This window comes from Lissotriton vulgaris, chromosome 1_2 (genome assembly GCF_964263255.1).
Source record: "Lissotriton vulgaris chromosome 1_2, aLisVul1.2, whole genome shotgun sequence".
In the NCBI taxonomy this organism is placed as follows: Eukaryota; Metazoa; Chordata; class Amphibia; order Caudata; family Salamandridae; genus Lissotriton; species Lissotriton vulgaris.
Window position 1 is genome coordinate 300,364,701 of NC_141686.1, and position 22,305 is coordinate 300,387,005.

Consider the following 22,305-nt stretch of genomic DNA (forward strand, 5'->3'; position numbering starts at 1 on the left):
CCTCCTCCCCCTGCCCCTCCTCTGCCCCAGATCCCCCTCCACCCCTTTTTGTTCCCCACTTCCTTTGCTCTGGCCCCCTCCTCCCCCTCCTCTGCTCTAGCCGCCCTCCCCCCTTCTCTGCCCCAGCCCCTCCTCCCTCCTCTAACCCGGGCCCTTCCTCCCTTTCCCTCTGCCCCGGGCCCTCCCCCCCCCCTGCCTAAGGCCCTCCTCCCCCCTCCCCCACTCTAACCTGGCTCCTCCTCCTTCTTCTGCACCAGCCCCTCCTCCCTCATCTGCCCCAACACCCCCTTCTCCCCTACTCTGCCTGGGCACTCCCCCCTCCTGTGCTCCAGGCCCTCCTACCAGGCCCCTCCTCCCCCTCTGCCCAGACCCCTCCACCCCCCTCTGCCTTGGGCCCCTCCTCCCCCCTCTGCCCTGGCCCCTCCTCTCTCCTCCCCTTCCTGTGCCCCTCCTCCCCCTCCTCTGCCCTCCTCCTCCCACCTCATCTACCCCATCCTCTACCCCCCTCCTCCCCTCTCCTCTGCCCTACTTCTCCCCCCTCATCTGCCCCCTCCTCTGTTCCCCCCTCCTTCGGGCCCTCCTCTCCTCACCTTCCTCTGCCCCTATCCCCTTTGCCCCCTCCTCCTCCCTCTGCCCCCTCTGTCCCCCTCCTCCCTCCACCTCTGCCCCTCCCCCCTCTGCCCCCCTCCTCCCCCTCCTCTGTTCCCCCTCCCCCTCTGGCCCCCCTGCTCCCTCCTCCCCTCCTTGCCTCCTCCTCGCCCCTCCTCTCTTCTTCTCCTCTGCCCCTCCCCCTCTGCCCCCCTCCTCCCCCCTTTTCCGCCTCCTCCCTCCACTTCTGCCCCTCCCCCTCTGCCCCCTCCTCTGTTCCCTTCCCCCCTCTGCCCCCTCCTGCACCCCCTCCTCCCTCCACCTCTGCTCCTCCCCCTCTGCCCTCCCCCTTCTGACATCTTCCTCCACCCTCTGCCCCCTTCCAGCCCCCCTGATCTCCCTGCTCCCTCCACCTCTGCTCCTCCCCTCTGCCCCTCCCCTTTCTGCCCTCCACCTTCTCCCTCTGCCCCCCTCCTGCCCCCTCCTCCCCCTCCTCTCTCTCCTCCTCCTCTGCCCCCTCCTTCCCCTGTACCCACTTCTCCCTCCACCTCTGCTCCTCCCCTCTGCCCCTCTTCCCTCTGCCCCCTCCTCCCCCCTCTTCCCCCTCATCCCTCCTCTGCCCCCCTTCTCCCTCCACTTCTGCCCCCCTCCTCTGTTCCGCCTCCCTCGGGCCCTCCTCTCCTCACCTTCCTCTGCTGTAAGAAACTGAACAGTTTCACTTCTGGGTCAGAATGTGCTGCTTCTCCCTGGCCTGTGAGAGTGTTGTAATCACTCCAGGCTTGTTGAGATGTTTCAAGAGTATTTATTGTAGATCAATAGTACATCAGTAATACAGCCCCACAAGGAGCAGCCAGCCAGGCGCTCAGCCCTTCTCCAACTGTGGTTTTCATTCACCAACATTCCATGTTACATCTTCCTTACAGGGTTCCACTGGTGGAGAGATGGATGATACAAACTACAACACAGCTAAGATACACCAGAGAATAATAAAGACAGAGTCAGCACAGGAAGAGTTTCACTTCCGGGTCAGTGGCGGCAGCGACAGATGAGCTCTCCTCAGGTCTGTGGCTGTGATGGTGTGGGGTCATATGTGGCAGAGTCAGCATCAGCAGCAGAGGCTGAGCTCCTCTCTTCCTGTAGGTGTGATCGTGTCCGGGTCAGCGGGGGCAGAGTCATCACGAGCAGTGAGTCCTGTCCAGTCCCAGCCTCCTGCAGGGGGAGGGGCCCCTGAGGGTCTATGCCTCCTGCAGGGGTCGTGGGCCGTGAGGGTCTATGCCTCCTGCAGGGGGAGGGGCCCCTGAGGGTCTGTGCCTCCTGCAGGGAGAAGAGGGGCCCCTGAGTTTCTGTGCCTCCTGCAGGGGAGAGGCCCCTGAGGGTCTATGCCTCCTGCAGGGATGAGGGGCCCCTGAGGGTCAATGCCTCCTGCAGGGGGAGGGGACCCTGAGGGTCTGTGCCTCCTGCAGGGGACGGACCCCTGAGGGTCTGTGCCTCCTGCAAGGGGGAGAGGGGCCCCAGAGGATCTGTGCCTCCTGCAGGGGGAGAGGGGCCCCTCAGGGTCTGTCCCTCTTTCAGGGGAAGAGAGGCCCCTGAGAGTATGTGCCTCCTGCAGGGGAGGGCCCCTGAGGGTCTGTGCCTCCTGCAGGGTAGGGGCCCCTGAGGGTATGTGCCTCCTGCAGGGAGGGAGGGGCCCTTGAGGGTCTGTGCCTCCTGCAGGGGGAGGGGGGCCCCTGAGGGTCTGTGGCTCCTGCAGGGGTGGGGGCATGAGGGTCTGTGCCTCCAGCAGGGGAGAGGGGCCCCTGAGGGTCTGGGCCTCCTGCAGGAGGGAGAAGGGCCCCTGAGGGTCTGTGCCTCCTGCATGAGGGAGAGGGCCCCCTGAGTGTCTGTGCCTCCTGCAGGAGGGAGAGGGGGCCCTGAGGGTCTGTGCCTCCTGCAGGAGGGAGAGGGGCCCCTGAGGGTCTGTGCCTCCTGCAGGAGGGAGTGGGGGCCCTGAGGGTATGTGCCTCCTGCAGGAGGGAGAGGGGCCCCTGAGGGTCTGTGCCTCCTGCAGGAGGGAGAGGAGCCCCTGAGGGTCTGTGCCTCCTGCAGGAATGAGAAGGGCCTCTGAAGGTCTGTGCCGCCTGCAGGGGAGAGAGGGGTCCCCTGAGGGTCTGTGTCTCCTGCAGGGGGGAGAGGGGCCCCTGAAGGTCTGTCTGTCCAGCCCAGCCTCCTGCAGCCGAGAGGGGCCCCTGAGGGTCTGTGCCTCCTGCAGGGGTCTGTGCCTCCTGCAGGGGGAGGGGCCCCTGAAAGTCTCCCCAGGTGGAGGGGCCTCTAAGGGTCTGTGCCTCCTCTAGGGGGGAGGGGCCTCTAAGGGTCTGTGCCTCCTGCAGGGGCAGGGGCCACTGAGGGTCTGTGCACTTATTCTCATTTTCAGACTGTTGGACTTGGCCCTTCTGGCAGGTTCACCCCTAAACGTTTTGCTTTAAATGGTGACCTGGTGATGGTGATTTTTGGTTTGTGCGCACTTTCACTGTGTCCCAGTGGAAAGTGCGTGCTCACTCTGAGTGCATGGAGTGAGGTTGGCCTGCCCTACCATAGGAATGCATGGGGAATGGCTGTATCCCGGGTAGTTCCTGATGCGTGAGGCGTGCATGCTCGAATTTGGTATCTGCGAATTCCTGAGAGTGAATGCTGCGCAATGGTATGTGCGGCGTGTATGTGTCTAGTGGGGAAGTGCTACTTCTAGACATGGCTGTGTATGTGCTGTGAAGGTGCTGGCGTGTGATTGGCTGGAGCTGGTTGTGATGCCAGGCTCCATGACTCATGATGGGTCTGCCCGGTGGTGAGTGGGAGATTAGCATGCTGATGGCTGGGGAGGAGTGTACCTGTGTCCTGAATGAGGCTGGATTTTCCCCAGACAATGCTGGCTCCGGCCCCTGTGGTGCGACTGATGACCCTAGCCCTGCCAGTGAATGAAATGGGTGGTTGAGCCATCAAGGGTACTTCAAAACCAGCTGCGACTGGTTTACCCCCACCCTGCACCTACAGACAAAGGATCTATGTGTATAAAAATGGGGCTGTGTCCCCACAGATGTTGTTCTCTTCTAGGATCGTGCCTGAGGGGGCTGCTGCTGTTGCTGGGCCAGAGGACTGCCACTTGGACTGTCTCCCTGCCTGGAGACCCAGTGAGCTGGCTCTGGGCCCAGCCTTGCCCCCCTGTCCACCCGAAGAACTTTGCTGGACTGTTTGTTCCCCTTAAGCGCTGGGAGCGCTTAATTTGTCTTTATAGCGCGTGGGAGCGCTGTATTCAGCCCTGAAGCGCCTGGAAGCGCTTTATCTTTTCATAGCGCTTGGGAGCGCTTGATGGCTTGGGAGCGCTTGATGTTGCCTTACTAGCGCTTTGGGTTCCAAGCAGGTGCCCACCTGCTTATTTGCCGCCCTTGGTGCCCGCTGGAATATTGATTTCGAGGGTGCCACCCCTCATATTGCACTAGAATTATCGCGGCCGGCCCGGGGATCTCCAGGGAGGCACTGTGCCCGCCTCCACACCTCCAGGGCTGCGCTGCCATTGGCGGCCCCAGAAGAGAATCGCCGCGTTGCTATTGGCTGTCCCCGAGGTCTGACCCGGAAATCAGGCAAGCTGTGGAGGGACAACGTGACGCGGACCAGGAAGGAGGAAGCCGGAAGCTGCCGGGAGCCGACCCCGGTATCCGGAACATGAAGAGGGAGAGCCGGCGCTTGGTTCCCCCCCCCCGCCCCGGGGCTCCCAAGAGCGAGGGAAAGCCCCGGAGAGAGAGGGAGACGTGTGGAGAGAGCCCCCGAGGAGCGGGAGCTCTCGAGAGGAGCCGTCCCCGAGAGAGAGCCGCCACCGCAGGACCAGGTGAGTGAAGCAGTGTTGCCCAGAGAAGGGGGAGGCGTCGGGGCACATTGCGGTGCCCGCCCCCCCCAGTGCTCTCTCCCCGAGTGCGGGACAGTTTAGCCTTGCTGCTCGCGCCACGTTACCTAGAGGGTGAGCAGGGATTATCTTGGCGTGTAACTCCCTTGCCCTGACTTAGGAGTGGTGGTCTCTGACTGACTTTGGCGCAAGCCTTGGCCAGCCAGGGATCCCATTTCTAACACAGACCCCCACAGACCTCTGCCCCCAGGGGGAGGAGAGGGTCTGTAAATGTCTGCTCAAGGAGGAGAATGTCAGCCCCTCCTGCTGAGTTTAAAGAAAAGACTGATTAATCCTGGAGCAAATCTATTAGTGCTGACCCCTGACCTCATGCCTTTGACCCCTGACCTCATGCCTTTGACCCCTGATCTCATGTCTTTGACCCCACTCTCTGTTGAACTGTGCTTAAAATGGCTGCTGAGTCTCCATTTTGTGTTGCCATGCTCTCGGTAACCTGGTGAAGGATTGCTTTCCATGTCCCCGTTAGAACTTGCTTAGCCCTCCCTGCTCCTTGCGGTTGAGCTGATTCCGAGAAGCTGCTTGTATACTTCGCCCCGGTTGTGCCAGAGACTTAGCCACATCCTGTGAACTATCAGTAATTCAGCCTCCCACGACCAACGGCTGTGCTCCGTGACCACCCCTTCTGAGCGCAGAAGCCAGAGGCTGTGTACATTGTGCAACCAGAGACAGATGTTCCCTGGCCACGATTACGCCACCCGACAATGATAAGGAACTTGTATTCTGATTGGATGTGTAAAGGGTGTGACTAGTGCTATAATTGTGTGTGCGCTGCAGAGTGAAGCAGCAGTCTCCGTAGAATTTTCTTTGTACCATTCTGGGACCCTGTCCTTAGCTCGAGCTAATAAAGTAACTTACTTTCTTCCACAGCAAAATTGTCCGGTCTCTTTGGTAATGTATGAGTAAGGAAGGTGAACCCGTAGGCTTTGACCCTCCAGTGGGGAGAGGTCTCCAAAAGCCGGTTCTACATCTCCACAGCTTGCCTCTCTTTCACTTCACTGACTCAAAAGCATACGTTTTAAAATTTATCTTTTGATGCTTTTATTCAATCTTGAGGGAAACAGCTTCTGTATTTAATGTTACTGGTGTTTCTTTTTCCTAGGCTGTTGTAGTTTTTGTAGGGAATGAGTGCTGATGGCTTCTTCCACTTATCTTCTAGGGATCAGAGAGTCTGCCTTTCTGTATTTAAAGATATTCTTTGTTGATTCTGTGCTTCACTTTCGTTTTGAATTTAAGTGCAAGAGTTTTCATGATGTTCCACCAGGGAGGAGGCATTTTCAAGTATTAGCCGTGCCAAATGCCAGGCAGCAGGGGTTAGTGTAACACATTGTAGTGCATCTCACCACATTCCTGGACTAAAGTACATTCATCACACCTTTTTAGTATTTCTTGAGGCGTTTTGCTTTCATTGAGGCTTGAGTGCAGCCAGCCTGTATTTATTTAATCTTATTGCAGTCTTGGCTGGGCCAAGAGAAGGGACTGGGTTGTCATGGAAACGTCTTCTGGGCCCAGCCTATTACAATATATGGGCAATAATGAAAGTGTCTCTGACCCTGAGCACATGCTCTGTTCCCACCTCCAGTCGAGGGATGGACCGGCCTATAGGACAGTGTGACTGTGCCAGGACTAGTCCCACAGGTCAGTATGAGAGCCATGGTGTTGGCCACTTGTGGGCCTGTTCCATGGACTGGTGGGACATTTATTTACTGTAGATTTTCCTGATATTATCACATGGACAGTAATTTGTATAGCAACTAAAACCCTGATCACCAGCGCATTACCTGTATCCATTGGGGTGTTTCAGCACCCCCTGAATGCCTTAATGATTGTGCACTCCTCCAATTTGAAGACAGTGAAGACCTACATTGGTCAATTCCCGAGGCTAACATTTCACCAACCAGGGCCTGGACACCGCTGGTGCTCCAGATTAAATCCCCCACCCTAAACCACTCCCTGAGGGTTTTTAACGGTCAAACTAAATCAGACACACCAGGGAAGCACACTTTCAATCCACCAGGACACTCTTCTATCATAGACTACATCCTGATATGTGTCGGGATGTGGCACTGGGTTGTGACTTTGCTGTCCTGACCAAACACAACAGCGACCACAATGCTCTAATCTTGGACTTGGAACTGCCATTTAACGAGGAAGTCTCTGGTCTAAACATACTGAAAGATGACAGATTAACCTAGACCAACAACAGAAGAAGAGTCCAGTGGTAAACCATCAGCAATCCCATTTTAGGATGGCGTCCCTATACGACTTAGTGATTCTGTATCTAGTGGCCGCGGAACAGTCCATTTCCAGTGATGGTACATTCATCTCCTTCACTCGAGTTGCAGAGACCAATGAGGTGTTGATTTCCACTCTGACTGATATCTTTTTTCCCCCGTCATACCCTAGTGCAAGTAAAAAGACCCTGGTTTAAGGACAGTTGTCGAATGGCCAATTGAGCATTGATAGAGGCAATCAAAACCAGAGATAGACTCCTAATCAGAGAAAAGAGGGCTCTGTATAGAGCTAGCATCCCCGAAGCAAGAAAACTGTGGAAGATGGACAAGTGGTATACTTTGAAACAAGCCCTATCCACCCATAACATGAAGGCTTTGAGGTGTATAGTTATTACAGGTAGCAGGTAAAGGGAAGCAGGCCATCGAACCAAACATTGCAGCCGATGTCTGGAAACAACATTTTGAGGCCCTGTATCTTAGGTTGGAGGATGAGGGCACTAGTAAAGTTAAAGATTTTTCTCCACCACAGGACATTGACTCCGAGGCCCCTTCGATAACGCCTAAGAACTATTGTAATTTGGCAGCGATCGGTGTTAGCATTTAGCTGAAGCCATCTTGTTTTTGACAGCCATCTTGCCTGCCATGTGCTCACCATGTGCTCTGTCCTTCCTTATTTATTTATTTTGAGATTTGTAAAGCGCCTGGTGACCCGAAGGCATCCCCGCGCTATAATACTGCAAAATCCAGGACAGGCGAGAACCAGGTACTATTTGGGGAAAAGGAGGGTTTTGAGTCTTTTGCGGAACAGCGTGTGGTTAGGTTCCAGACGCAGCAGACGAGGGAGTGCGTTCCATGTGGAGGAGGCCTTAACCGAGAAGCGGCGTCCACCGGTGCGCGCTTTCTTGAATCTTGGGACTGTGGCCAGATGTTCGTTGTCCGAGCGGAGGTTTCTGTGGGCTTTATAAGGTGTAATCATATCTTTGAGGGTGGCAGGTCCAACCCCATTGATGAGTTTGTGCGTGATGCACATGGCCTTAAACTCCACTCGCTGGCGGACCGGAAGCCAGTGCAGAGATTTGAGGGCCGGTGTGGTATGGGCTCTGTGGGGCAGTTTGAGAATTAGTCTCGCCGCGGCATTTTGTACGCGCTGAAGTTTGGTCAGGGTGGTTTCAGGAGCACCGAGGTATGCGGCGTTGCCGTAGTCCAGGCGTGCTAATATGAGCCCTTGCACCAGAAGTTTCCTGGACAGGGGGGGCAGGAGGGGGAGGATCTTCCGAATTGAGCGGAGAAGACCAAAACATGTGCCCGCGGTCTTAACTGCCTGGGTCTTCAAGGAAAGGTCCTGCTCCAACCAGAAGCCCAGTGTTTTAATTTCTGTCTTGGGCGTGGGGATGTCACCGAAGGAGTCTGGCCAGGCTGAGGGAGGGACAGAAGACCATTTGTTGCCCAACAGCATGATTTCTGTTTTTGTCCCGTTCAGTTTCAGCGCGGATTCACACATCCAGGTATGTATGTCTTGCAGGCAGTTAAGTAAGATTTCAGGGTTCTTGTCCAACTGGGACAGGGAGACGACAAGTTGTGTGTCGTCGGCATAATTGACTATTTTAATCCCATAGCGGGTAACCACGTCCTCCAGCGGGGCCATATAGACATTAAACAGGGTGGGACTGAGCGAGGACCCCTGGGGCACAACACGCGTGAGCGGGAGGGGGTCTGATCGGGAGTTACCGTCCCACACCTGAAATGAGCGTCCCGTGAGGAAGGATTTGATCCACGCATGTGCGGTTCCCGCAACTCCTGCCTTGGCCAGGCAGTGGAGGAGTACACGGTGGTCCACCGTGTCGAATGCGGCACTGAGGTCCAGGAGGATCACTGCCACTGATCCTCCTGAATCAAGGATACACCTAGTCTCCTCGATGACGGAGAGGAGTGCGGTGTCTGTGCCGTGGCCTGGTCGGAATCCGGTTTGTGACTGCCGTAGTATTTTATTCGTCTCGAGGAATTGGGAGAGTTGCACATTGACCAGTTTCTCCGCCACCTTGCTGAAACAGGGAAGGAGCGAAATAGGTCTATAGTTGGCCAAGTCGTCCGGGTTAAGGTTGGGTTTTTTCAGCCGAGCTTTGACGACTGCGCCCTTCCAGGAGGAGGGCACTATGCCTTGGGCCAGAGAGGTGTTTATAAGATCCCTAATAGTAGGTGAGGTGCTGGGAGAAACAGTTTTTAAGAATCTGACGGGTGCTGGGTCCAGGGGGGATCCACTTCTCATTTTAGCCAGCGTGGTAGTGACCTCATCGAGGGAGACTTCTCTAAAGGAGGACAGCCGCAGGCTGGTAGAGTGGGCGTCTAACTCCACCGGGATGGGGGGGCTGATTGGGGGGAGGGATTCCATGATCCGCGTGATTTTGGAGTCAAAGAATGAGGCTAAGTCCTTACATCTGTCCGGTGGGGGGGGAGAGGCTGCGGGGGCTGAGGGGATGTTAAGTAGTTCCTTAACTATCAGGAAGGATTCCTTAGTAGAGTTGGCCGCGTTTTTAATTCTATTATCGTAAAAGGTGGACTTGGCTAGTTTGATGGCCGATTTATAGCGTCTTACTGCTATGTTATAGGTGTCTTTTTTACTATGTAGCCAGTCTTTCCTCCACAATCTTTCCGCTTTTTTACATTCCTTGCGGAGGTCACGAAGTTCCGGGGTGTACCACGGAGCATGACCTATTGGCCTGTCTTTGATCTCCCGATTTTTTAGGGGAATGAGGCTGTCAAGGGAGGAGTGGAGCCAGCCTCTTACTTGGGTGTCGGCCTCGGACGGGTCGGCCGAAAGGCTCGGGGTAGAAGAGTCCAGAGCTGTAGCCCAGTCCCCTGTTGAGAGTTTGGCCCACGATCTGTTCATGGAGAAGGTGGGGGCTTTATGGGGTTTCCTGATAGCTCCAGGAATGTTGAAAGTGACAACAAAATGGTCCGTCCATGGGAGAGGTTGGGAGTTGGTAAATTGGAGGGAGGAGATGTTAGAGAACACTGGGTCGAGAAGATGTCCTTTGACATGTGTAGGACCTGAATTGGCGAGAAGAAGGCCGTGGGAAGCCAGGTCGCTGATAAGATCGGCGGCGCCTGCGTCCAACGGGTCATCAAAGTGAATGTTGAGGTCGCCTGTTAGGAGAAAGTTTGATGAGAGGTGGGCTGAAGAGGAAACAATTTCCAAAAGGGAAGCTGCGAAGGGGGCGAAGTGGCCGGGAGGCCGGTACACCAGAAGGCCTGAGAGGGAACTGGTCGGAGTAAGCTGAAAGGTAAAGAGACAGCTCTCTGCGTCCGGGGTTGTCTTTGTGTTAATACGGCCGGCGAGGTGTTCCCTGAAAATGATGGCAATTCCCCCTCCTCTTCCTAAAGGGCGTGGTTGGGACAGGATGAGAAACCCGGGGGGGAGAGCCAATACCATATCAGAATTGGAATGGCCCGTGATCCAGGTTTCTGTCAAGAAGAGTATGTCCAGGTTTAGGTCGTCAATCAGGTGATTAATATGCAGGGCATGCTTCGGAAGCGATCTGCAATTGATTGTGGCCATTTTGATGACCGGCGGTGGGATCGGGGATTTGGGGAGGTGTAGCTTCGTCGGTTTGCAAGTGGTGCAGCTGACGTAGGGGGTGTTAGGGTCTTGCAGGACGTGGCATGCTCTGGTTTTCCTGGGTCTGAGGCTGTGTAGCTCCTTGCAGGAGTAGCTCAGCTTTGTAGGTGACGGGACCGGCATAGAGTCTGGCCCTAGGCCCGGTCGTGCGCGGACGGGCGCAGACGGGCTTGCCTTAGGCTCCCGCTGCGCTCGTCCGCTGCGCGTCCTGTGGTTGCACATTTTTATGGGTGGAGGAAGGGGCGTGGCCTCAATGTGGGCGTGGCCTCACTTCCTCGCCGAGAATGGCGGTGCAATGTTGATTTTCGAGCGTTTGGTCGGTGCAGCGAAGGAGTCGCTGTTCAGGCGCGTCTCTACCCACTGAAGGAGCTAACAGCCGGGTGAGTGCCCAGTTAAAATTACAGGATTAAGGTGACACACAAGTGAAAATACAATTTTTTTTAAAAAGGACGTCTCCCGGCTTCCGCCTCAGGAGATTAAGCAGTTTCTGGCTAGTTGGCGCTGATGGCAGCGCTTAAATACTGTGGCGGGTGGGCGTGGCCTCAATGTGGGCGTGGCCTCACTTCCTCGCCGAGAATGGCGGTGCAATGTTGATTTTCGAGCGTTTGGTCGGTGCAGCGAAGGAGTCGCTGTTCAGGCGCGTCTCTACCCACTGAAGGAGCTAACAGCCGGGTGAGTGCCCAGTTAAAATTACAGGATTAAGGTGACACACAAGTGAAAATACAATTTTTTTTAAAAAGGATGTCTCCCGGCTTCCGCCTCAGGAGATTAAGCAGTTTCTGGCTAGTTGGCGCTGATGGCAGCGCTTAAATACTGTGGCGGGTGGGTGTGGCCTCAATGTGGGCGTGGCCTCACTTCCTCGCCGAGAATGGCGGTGCAATGTTGATTTTCGAGCGTTTGGTCGGTGCAGCGAAGGAGTCGCTGTTCAGGCGCGTCTCTACCCACTGAAGGAGCTAACAGCCGGGTGAGTGCCCAGTTAAAATTACAGGATTAAGGTGACACACAAGTGAAAATACAATTTTTTTAAAAAAGGACGTCTCCCGGCTTCCGCCTCAGGAGATTAAGCAGTTTCTGGCTAGTTGGCGCTGATGGCAGCGCTTAAATACTGTGGCGGGTGGGCGTGGCCTCAATGTGGGCGTGGCCTCACTTCCTCGCCGAGAATGGCGGTGCAATGTTGATTTTCGAGCGTTTGGTCGGTGCAGCGAAGGAGTCGCTGTTCAGGCGCGTCTCTACCCACTGAAGGAGCTAACAGCCGGGTGAGTGCCCAGTTAAAATTACAGGATTAAGGTGACACACAAGTGAAAATACAATTTTTTTAAAAAAGGACGTCTCCCGGCTTCCGCCTCAGGAGATTAAGCAGTTTCTGGCTAGTTGGCGCTGATGGCAGCGCTTAAATACTGTGGCGGGTGGGCGTGGCCTCAATGTGGGCGTGGCCTCACTTCCTCGCCGAGAATGGCGGTGCAATGTTGATTTTCGAGCGTTTGGTCGGTGCAGCGAAGGAGTCGCTGTTCAGGCGCGTCTCTACCCACTGAAGGAGCTAACAGCCGGGTGAGTGCCCAGTTAAAATTACAGGATTAAGGTGACTCACAAGTGAAAATACAATTTTTTTAAAAAAGGACGTCTCCCGGTTTCCGCCTCAGGAGATTAAGCAGTTTCTGGCTAGTTGGCGCTGATGGCAGCGCTTAAATACTGTGGCGGGTGGGCGTGGCCTCAATGTGGGCGTGGCCTCACTTCCTCGCCGAGAATGGCGGTGCAATGTTGATTTTCGAGCGTTTGGTCGGTGCAGCGAAGGAGTCGCTGTTCAGGCGCGTCTCTACCCACTGAAGGAGCTAACAGCCGGGTGAGTGCCCAGTTAAAATTACAGGATTAAGGTGACACACAAGTGAAAATACAATTTTTTTTAAAAAGGACGTCTCCCGGCTTCCGCCTCAGGAGATTAAGCAGTTTCTGGCTAGTTGGCGCTGATGGCAGCGCTTAAATACTGTGGCGGGTGGGCGTGGCCTCAATGTGGGCGTGGCCTCACTTCCTCGCCGAGAATGGCGGTGCAATGTTGATTTTCGAGCGTTTGGTCGGTGCAGCGAAGGAGTCGCTGTTCAGGCGCGTCTCTACCCACTGAAGGAGCTAACAGCCGGGTGAGTGCCCAGTTAAAATTACAGGATTAAGGTGACTCACAAGTGAAAATACAATTTTTTTAAAAAAGGACGTCTCCCGGTTTCCGCCTCAGGAGATTAAGCAGTTTCTGGCTAGTTGGCGCTGATGGCAGCGCTTAAATACTGTGGCGGGTGGGCGTGGCCTCAATGTGGGCGTGGCCTCACTTCCTCGCCGAGAATGGCGGTGCAATGTTGATTTTCGAGCGTTTGGTCGGTGCAGCGAAGGAGTCGCTGTTCAGGCGCGTCTCTACCCACTGAAGGAGCTAACAGCCGGGTGAGTGCCCAGTTAAAATTACAGGATTAAGGTGACTCACAAGTGAAAATACAATTTTTTTAAAAAAGGACGTCTCCCGGTTTCCGCCTCAGGAGATTAAGCAGTTTCTGGCTAGTTGGCGCTGATGGCAGCGCTTAAATACTGTGGCGGGTGGGCGTGGCCTCAATGTGGGCGTGGCCTCACTTCCTCGCCGAGAATGGCGGTGCAATGTTGATTTTCGAGCGTTTGGTCGGTGCAGCGAAGGAGTCGCTGTTCAGGCGCGTCTCTACCCACTGAAGGAGCTAACAGCCAGGTGAGTGCCCAGTTAAAATTACAGGATTAAGGTGACACACAAGTGAAAATACAATTTTTTTTAAAAAGGACGTCTCCCGGTTTCCGCCTCAGGAGATTAAGCAGTTTCTGGCTAGTTGGCGCTGATGGCAGCGTCGTTTACTCTTGTACTCTGCTTATAGACAGGCTATATTTAGGCTCTGCTACTCTGCACATGCACAGAAGAAACTGTAACTATTCATACACCTGTTCTAGTCTGTAACTGTCAGGTCATTCTTACCGGAGTCAGCAAACTGCTAGCTCCTCCCTACTGTTGACTGTGCATTTCTCTATGACCTTTTATATATGTAAACCTTCTCTTCTGTACTTGTACCGCCTTCTTGGGAGCCCCTGTGTGGGTATAAAAGGACCATGTTCCTTCTGTTCAGTGTGCTACTTCATACACTACCGAAGGGTGTTGTGTGAATGTAGTTCCACCTCATGAGGTTAATAAAAAGCTTTGTTTTATATTACAGTTTCCGTGCCAACTTCTATTCTATTGGTCTGAGGACTGGTGTAGAGAAGGGCGAACCCCTAGCACAGGTAGGCCTAGCTGAGGCTCACATGGCAGACAAGATGGCTGCCAAAAACAAGATGGCTTCAACTAAATGCTAACACCGATCATTGCCAAACTACAACAGATAGCCCTTTTAGCATTAGCTGAAGACATTTGTTCTTTTGGGATAGTCCGAATTCACATCTTGTACGTTTATTAGCATTATTTCAGTAATCTCTTTATTCAGCATGTGTTGGGCTTTTATTTCTGCAACATTTCGCTTAGCTGGTGTACAGGCAGTGATACAGACGGAGCAAAGTATTGGACCACATTGTTTACATATACAGCATGGAAATAGGATTACAAGTATCACACATAGGATCGTCAATAGCTTCCAGCCCCAAGTGATAAATAGTGTCCAATACCAGCTGGCAAAATTTCAGGTGCCAGTCTCTGGGTGAATTTCAGACAAAATAGGCATTGTGTGAGGATATAAAACTGCTGTTATTGGCACCTTCAATAGTCAGAACCACAGAACACTCACTTCTTCCTACTGGAATTCTCCCAACACTGCCTATACACAAGTCTGCTTTTGCTCTAGTAACAGAAATCACAAATTGTCCATTGTTCATAAAATATATTTGGGAAAACATATGGTGTGGAAATATTTTCAGGTCGATACTCCTCCCATTTCCATTTAGTCCCCTCAGCTCGAGGATAGCCATCTTCATCTGGATAGCACACTTTATTGAGGTGATAGTTAATCCGTCCTACTGCCATACTAGAGATGTCATCCTTTCCAGAAGCCATTAAAAGCGCAAACCAAGCTTGGCAAGAACCATTGTGCGAGAAAGGAAGAGGAATAAAAGGTGTTCCTCCTTTCTTCTGGTGAGCAGGTATCATCCCACACACCCAACAGTCAGTAGTATTCGTGGCATTGTGAGTGAGATGCAACATCTGAATAAACAAATTGTTCAAATAGCATTGTGGATGCGTCTGCTCATGGTATAGAAGCATAAAGTAATGATGTTCAGCTGGTACTGGGGTAGTGGCGATCAGCAGTTGCCGAGCAGGAGCTCCTTTCTCAACAAACCAGGTTGTCACTGCTACAAATACGATAGCAACAACAAATCCTACAGCACAAATGGTCTTCTTGTTACAAATCATAGCAACACTTGATCTCCTTGCAGACATGATCACTTCGTCATTGAATCAATCGTTGGAGCTCTAAAGTCCTGGGCAGCCGTTGGTTTCTTCACCGAGGGTCAAGATAGGTGTCCCTATGTAGGACTGATTACCCCCCCTTGCCACATCTGCTCCGTTTCACAAACCCAGGACGGTAGCTCAACCAGACTTTTTCAACAATGCAGGCTCTTTCCGTGGTCTCAGTTGGTATCGGGATACTCCAGGGATCGTATGGTCCGGGAAGACTTCCTCAGATTCATCAGGTGATATAGCTTTGCCTTTCTCCGTTTTCGGAATCTCTGGATGGTCAGTCAGCACAACAGGTTCCACCAAAGTAGGCAACACTCTTTTACAATTAGTGCTGTGAATCCAGTTCTTTCAGTTCGTCACTCGAACTGCTGTCCTTGTAGCTAGGAGCACTTGTGCCAGTCCTCGCCACCTGGGCTCCAAGCTGTTTGTCCTCTCAAAGACCTTGACCATTACGTGGTCACCAGGTCGGAGTTCATGGGCCTCACCTGTTGACCTGTCAGGAAGAGCTTCTCGAACTTGTTGATGAATAGAAATCAAACTGTCAGTCAACTGTGATAGGTAGTCACTCATCAAAACGCATGGTACATCATGTATGGGGCATGGCTTAAGGACTCCCCAAATGTTCATAGGTCTCCCAAATACCACCTCATATGGTGTTAGTCCAGAACGTGAATATGGCACTGATCTAATGGACAACAACGCCAAGGGCAACACATCAGGCCATTTCAAAGACGTGGAAGCCTGTATTTTCGCTGGTTACATCTTCAAAGTAGCGTTATACCTTTCCACTAGCCCTGCTGATTATGGGTGGATGACTGCATGGAACTTCTGTTTTATCCCTAATCCTTTCAGAACATACTCAACAACTTGCCCAATAAAATGAGGTCTGTTGTCACTCCACACAAATTTGCAAACACTAAATCTAGGGAAGAATTCTTTTGAAGAAGCCATTTGTTTTATGATACCAAATGCAGTGAATCTTCTAGGCCCCGTTGAGTTGACATAATAAACATTGCACAGGATGCCTGCACCTTTTCTAACTTCAGAGAAACAGCTTCAGTAACGCAAGGCTTGCTAGAAGACAAGATACGTGGCACAAGGGAAGATGTTTGCTTAGGCACGTACACGTGCATTTCAGCATATCCCATTTCACAATATGCTTCTGGTCATTACTATTATGTTGCAAATATTAACTGGAAAAGCACCAAACTTATATCTTACATTTCAGTGGAAAGTCCCAGAAGCTGTCCACTTGGGGCCACATGTTTAGCAACAGTATAGTTCGGACCTTACATGGTATACGGCTACTCAAACTCTTGTTGATTGGTCAAATGAACTATGCTTAATTTGTGCTACGTATGTTATGATGCTACATTCTTTCTAGTTTTGGCCTATAAAAGTTGTCACCAATGTCACATCTTTGGACATTCAGTGGCTTTGCTGATGTCTCCGTGCTGCACGTTAATTTGCTGTTTGTGGGTGGTCTCCAATAAACCTTGCTGTCTTATGTGCTGACAGAGGCTTGTGTTATTTCATTATTCCTTATTATCTTTATTTTCAGCTTCTACATTTGGTGACGAATGTGGCTCCAAACATCTGACCAGCTTCGACGGCCACCGGTTTATGGTCCTCATCTCCACCCCTCCAGACCGGCGATGGTGTCCTTCTGCTCGATTCCATGCACGCAGTCACTTCCTGCTGCTGCGCAGAGCTTGGCTGTATCTGGGGCCAAGGAGGGCGGACTTCTGCGACCCCTTTGTCTTGCCTGCAGAGAGTCCCCGGTCTATGGGGGTGGAGGAGCATTTTGCCCGCTCCCCTGGTGGCGACTGAGGTCGGTACACTTTGGCAGATCAGTCATCACGAGGTGAGTTCATATTGAGGGATTATATTCTCCAGGTTGGGTTGCAGCAGGTGCATGTATGTTATTGAATATTTGGTTTTAGGATGAGGTACCATAGTAATGTTTTTTCTTTGTGCTTTTATTGACACGTGTCCTCTGTGTATTTTTTGTTTTTCGCCATGCTGTTGCTGATGGTGCTGTTAGTTGCTGTGTCTTTCTCTGGTGTGCACTTCTGGTGCTGGACCAGTGTTGTACCATCTTGTTGCCTCTGGCGTCTGAGGGACACAGTTGCCGTCTCCTTGCTTATTTCTCTTCTGTTGTTCCTGGTGGTGGGCCAGTTAAAAGGGGGAGGAGGGTTTGTTTTGGTCTCGGTTTTACGTTTCCTCTCATGTGTATCCTCTGATTGTGCGGTCCTCTGCTTTATTGCTTCCACAGTGGCTCTGTGTATTTTTTTATTGCCCTGTGCGTGGGCATTCTTTTGAAAGCTTTCTTTTCTGGTCCTCAGGGGGCCTGCATCTGTTTGTTCCTGAGGGGACAGAAAAGCGAAAATTGGGTGCCATAGCAGATGGAGCACCCCTATTGGCTAGCCAGATTTCTGAGGGAACTCAGTCATGGATGGGCTGACGCGCCCCTTTAGGACCTTGTTTGGAGGGACTGGTGAAGGGTTGGTGATTAGCATCCCCTCCAGATTTCTGTTTCTAGGCAACCAGTGGCGCTCCAACCAGACTGATAGGTCCGGGGACCCTGCTCAGTGGGAGCAGGGTCAGGAGGATTCGGTGGGAATTCTCGGAAGTGGGCCCATGGGTGCAGTCGCAGTTTGAGCACACCCAGCGTCGCAAGGGGTTGTAACTGCAGATACTCCCCTGGTATTCTCTCTCTGTCTATGATTCAAGGTTCACCTCACTCCTTGATGATGTGCTTTATACTTGGATTAGATTATACTTTCTGCACTGTCACCTTCACAACTGGGGTTCGGCGAGGGCCAAACTTCGCATTTGTTCCTTGACCACGCAGTAACTCCCTGAAAATAGGCAGCACAAGACTACAGATGTTTTAGGGAGGGTGAAATTCTGCAGTTCCCTGTCTTGCCCGCGACACTCACTGGCTCCAGCGGTGGAAGGTGTCGGATGCTGAGAAAAGGAGGGGGGGGGGGTGAATGCCTTGTTTCACACAGGGAAGGAACATGTAATTTATTGTTTTCATTGATTTGCATTAAGTTTCTTGAGTTTTATGATTTTGTTGATAATACAAGTGTTCATCAGTTATCAAATTTGACTGTACATCTACATTTTTGACTGATCTGACTTTGACACAAGGACACCGATTTCTGTTGCCATTTTCATACAATAATATTTCTAGACTGCGCTAATAGACACTTTCACATTGTTTTTATAATGCACATTACCCTAGGTCTGTGCAGTGCTGCTTATGATATGACAGATTCCAGCTCTCCTTATAATTACATTCATTATACTCACACTATTTTAGAATTAGATAACAGGTGTTTGTGTAGCTCCGCACCAACTACGGATAGACCCCGGCTATTTGTGTTATATGTGTGTGCCTTTGTAAGTGCAGAGTTCATCTGTTTTTGTCTCACCTTTTATGTGATTCTAAATATTTTGTTCAGCAGCACCTCTGTGAGTCTGCGTGGCTAGAGAGAAAAAAAGGGGACGAAATATCTTACTCTACCTCTGTCTCTTTTCTTCCTATCTATCAATATTTTCGGTGAACTTGTTGCAAATGCCATTTCATGTTCACGTTGTCTGATGATGGGTGCTTGCTCTGCTTCATTTTAACAATGCGCAGCTGGCTGTATGATTGCTGCATGATTAGTTGAATGTGTATGTTATCCGTCCCCCACACCTCAGGAATGAGCAGCCAGAAATAGTCTGCTGACTACCTTCTGTGTCTCTGTGTCACTGTACCGAAGTGTGTCTGTAGGTTTGTCTACTGCAAGAGGGACAGATGACTCCTTCCCACATACACTTACACAGAACAATAATTTGTTAGGAGTTCCTTTCAAGTAACACAACTGCATTGCTGTTCCCATCTATTGAAAATGGGGAGTACAATTATGACATAGGACTGATTATTGTGTTTCGTTTAGATTGCAATATCTTTCTTGTGACTGTGATTATTCTCCTGAGACGAGTTTTTTGGGAAGTCGTAGCTGTAGAGCAGTTGGCTCTGGTGCACTGCCTTCTGCTGGATACCAAGGGTGGCCTCCAGATGTGAATAGGTGTCCACCTATTCACAACAAAGAGGGTGTTGGTGTTGGTATTGCATTCATTTGAGGTGCTGTTATTGTATTGTATGCATTTATTTAAAAAGTGCTTTTATTTTTGATATGTTGTCTTTGATTGTCACAATGTATTGTGATTCATTGAGATCCTTGGTATTTTGTGATTGACCTTTCATATGCTATTTATATGTCAAATTACTGATTACCAGTCCACAGTTCAGGCTCCCCAGTAGCAACGAAGAAGTATGTTCTGTGAGTGTGAAAAGTGGGCGGAAAAAATAAAAAGTCTGGTTGGCGTAACAGCCACTAACTATGGGTTTGTTTTGTAATACTCTAGCAACAGAGCTTTTGGACCCTGAGCTCACACAATGAATTTCGGGCAGGCCCACTCTGACTATCACCCATAAGGGGTTGATAGAATTAGTTTCAGGGAATGGTTCCTGTGTGTTTGCCTGGGACATTTACGGTTGCTTGGCACCTGGTTTTCATGCTAGACTGGGTGACACATATATTGTCTGTGCTCCCAGGCAGTGTCAACAGCCCTGTTATCTCAAAATAGACACATCCCTTCAGTTAGAATAATGTACATGAGTGAGCATGCTTCTCCTCTGTGAGGAAGTGGGGGGCGCACTGAAGTGTGTTTACCATTACAGTCCAAAGTAAATGTATTTTTTTGGAAAGGATACACCTGCCCGTGCCAAACATATGTTTGCACTCGCATTCTCTACCACAGGGGCACAACGCACCGAGCTATCTCATGGAGAACAGACCTTGTGCACAAACTCTTGAATGAGGAAGTTAATGAAATTGAACTTTATACAGGATCTTTCAAATACTGCTTCTCTTGTAACAAGGGACAGGAAGCAGCCTGTCCTCCTTCCAAGTTCTGCAGAAAGAAAAATGAGCTGTTAAAATGATGCACAGAAAAATAAAATTCAATACAGCGCCTTAATGGGCTACGGTCCTGAGGCCCACAGCCCCTTCTCTTCATGTTATAGTTTGGATATAGCCAAATTTACATTCCCTGATTTCTTTTCAAGTGCCCACAACGCACCACATTGATAATGCCCCTGTGACATTTGCCTTCTCCACCCGTGGTGAAGTAAAATAAAGTGGCATTTGTACATGTCTCATGGTACGAAGCAAATCTCATGTCCTTTACAAATGACTTTCTGCAATTATGTGTAGAACAGAGAAGTGGGTACACAGAACGAATTAGACAGGAAGGGAATGGAAGGGAATGCAAATTCTTAAATGTATATTAACAAAATAGGATGGAATAACTGTTGCAATTTATAGTTGTTTAGAGTTCATTTAAAGGAGGCAACATTTTCTTAAAGGTCAGGTTACTCAATTGATGGGAGGTAGCAGTGCATAGCATCACTTTCAGAAGAACAGTCTACAGCAGAAATGTTAAAGACATGCAGAGCTGTTTCATTTCGGTACATCAGGTTCTTGCTGTGCATTAATAAGTATTGTTTCTACTTCAAGTACTAGTCTTTAAAGTATGCATTTGAACATATTGAGGGGTGGGGGGTTAAATGCCCAGGATTAAATGCCCAGGATCACACAATTTGGTCAGGTTAGGTAACTGGCCATCCTCAAAAGCACAATGTTTTGATTCTTCTCTTGCTTTTGAAGATAATATACTTTTTTTAGGTTCTTTCCTTCATTTCCCTACAGAGTGTAATGCTAAATGTGTGCTAGCTACAGATAATTATGCAAATGTTCAGCGTGATTTAAGAGGCACACCTTTCCACGATGGAGAAATAGCTCTCATTCTGGTTCATGCTTCAGCAACAACACAGGCTCGCGGAAAATTCTTAAACAGTGGGCCCGGCTAGAAAAGTACTGGAAGGGGGCAAGATTATAAGGGTTGTACCTAATTGAATGGCGCAAGGAGAAGTACTATTTTATGTATACATCTAAAAGAATGAATATTAATGTTTTCATTTCTAGGATCTTCAAAGAAATATAACCAATTATATTGTAAGGTGAATATGCTAAAATGCTTTTTTAAAGCAGTGTATTCGCAAGGGCTACAAAGGATTCAGTCACAGAGTTGTAATATTATGTTTATTAATTGACCTTTAGTAATGAGTATATGCAAATACAGAAGGATAGTGTGCATTGAATAATTGTGCTTCGTATTATGATGTTTCAAGGATACAATGTGCACACATTTAATATGTCTTTTAATATACAGGTGCAGTCTTGAGGGGTGTTTGTGAATAGGTGTCCTGAAACAAAAAAAACACTTGTCCGTTTTGTGTCATGTAATGCGGCGACAAATTATGGCAGCAATATCATTATATAAGATCTCTAAAATAGCATTTCTGATTATGCCAGGGCTCCTTCCATAGTAGGGTTTGAATACTAACTATTACCTTATGCTGCCACGTTCCACAGATCTACATACAGGGGCTGAAGGTAATGGTAAGGAAAAAGTTACAGGGCGGAAATGCCGTTTGGGCTTGCATGTTTTAAGGGTTTTCACCAGCTCCTCTCTGAAATATGTTCTTCCAAGGTTGGATAAAAGTGGAGGTGTAGATTTAAGCATGAGCAGAACTACACCAGCATATTTGCTCATGCTTAAATGAAGTTCACAGATATTTCCTAGGAGTACTATTTCTTGGCCTACTTCTGTAAAGTTTGTGAATTAACAACAGTTGTATATCTGCTCGTAATGAAAGAACGTGGGTGCACTTTATTTTGTAACTGGTCACCTAATTAGGTCTGACATTAACAATGACCTTCTGTGTTTATTAAAATGTCGTCTCTCTCCCTCTCTCTGCATGAGGGGATTCCTCACATCCATAGGCCAACAAATACAACATGCACAGTTTATAAGTGACCTCCTCCAACAATTACTAAGACTATCCAAAGTGGTTATAATAAAATGTGCAGCACACACATCATCAAAGGAAGATATATGCAAACAAAGGAGGGTTTACGGACAAGGCCCAATGGGAAGATATGCCTGCCTTCAGCAATGCTTCTTTCCATCACACGTCTTTTTTCACGGCCCCTCACATGTTGGCCGAGATGGCATGATTAGACTCTTTTCCCTATGTTGGTACAACTCCAAGTTCCACCAAATAGCAGAAAGACTTTTCATACAATGAACTGTTTGCGCACAATACAATAATGGAGAGAGTACACCAACTGCACCTGGTCATTTCCCACTTCCCCACAGACTATTTGAAAGTCTCCAGATGGACTTCATAGACATGGCCCCCACTCACAAGTACAAATATGTTTTGGTAATAGTGTTCATGTTCAGCAAGTGGACAGAAAAGTTTCCCACCAAGAACTTTGATGCAGAGACTGGGGCCAAAATGCCTTCTAAAAGAACTCATTCCGCAATTTGGGATTCTATCCCTCCTGAGCTCAGATAATGACCCTGCGTT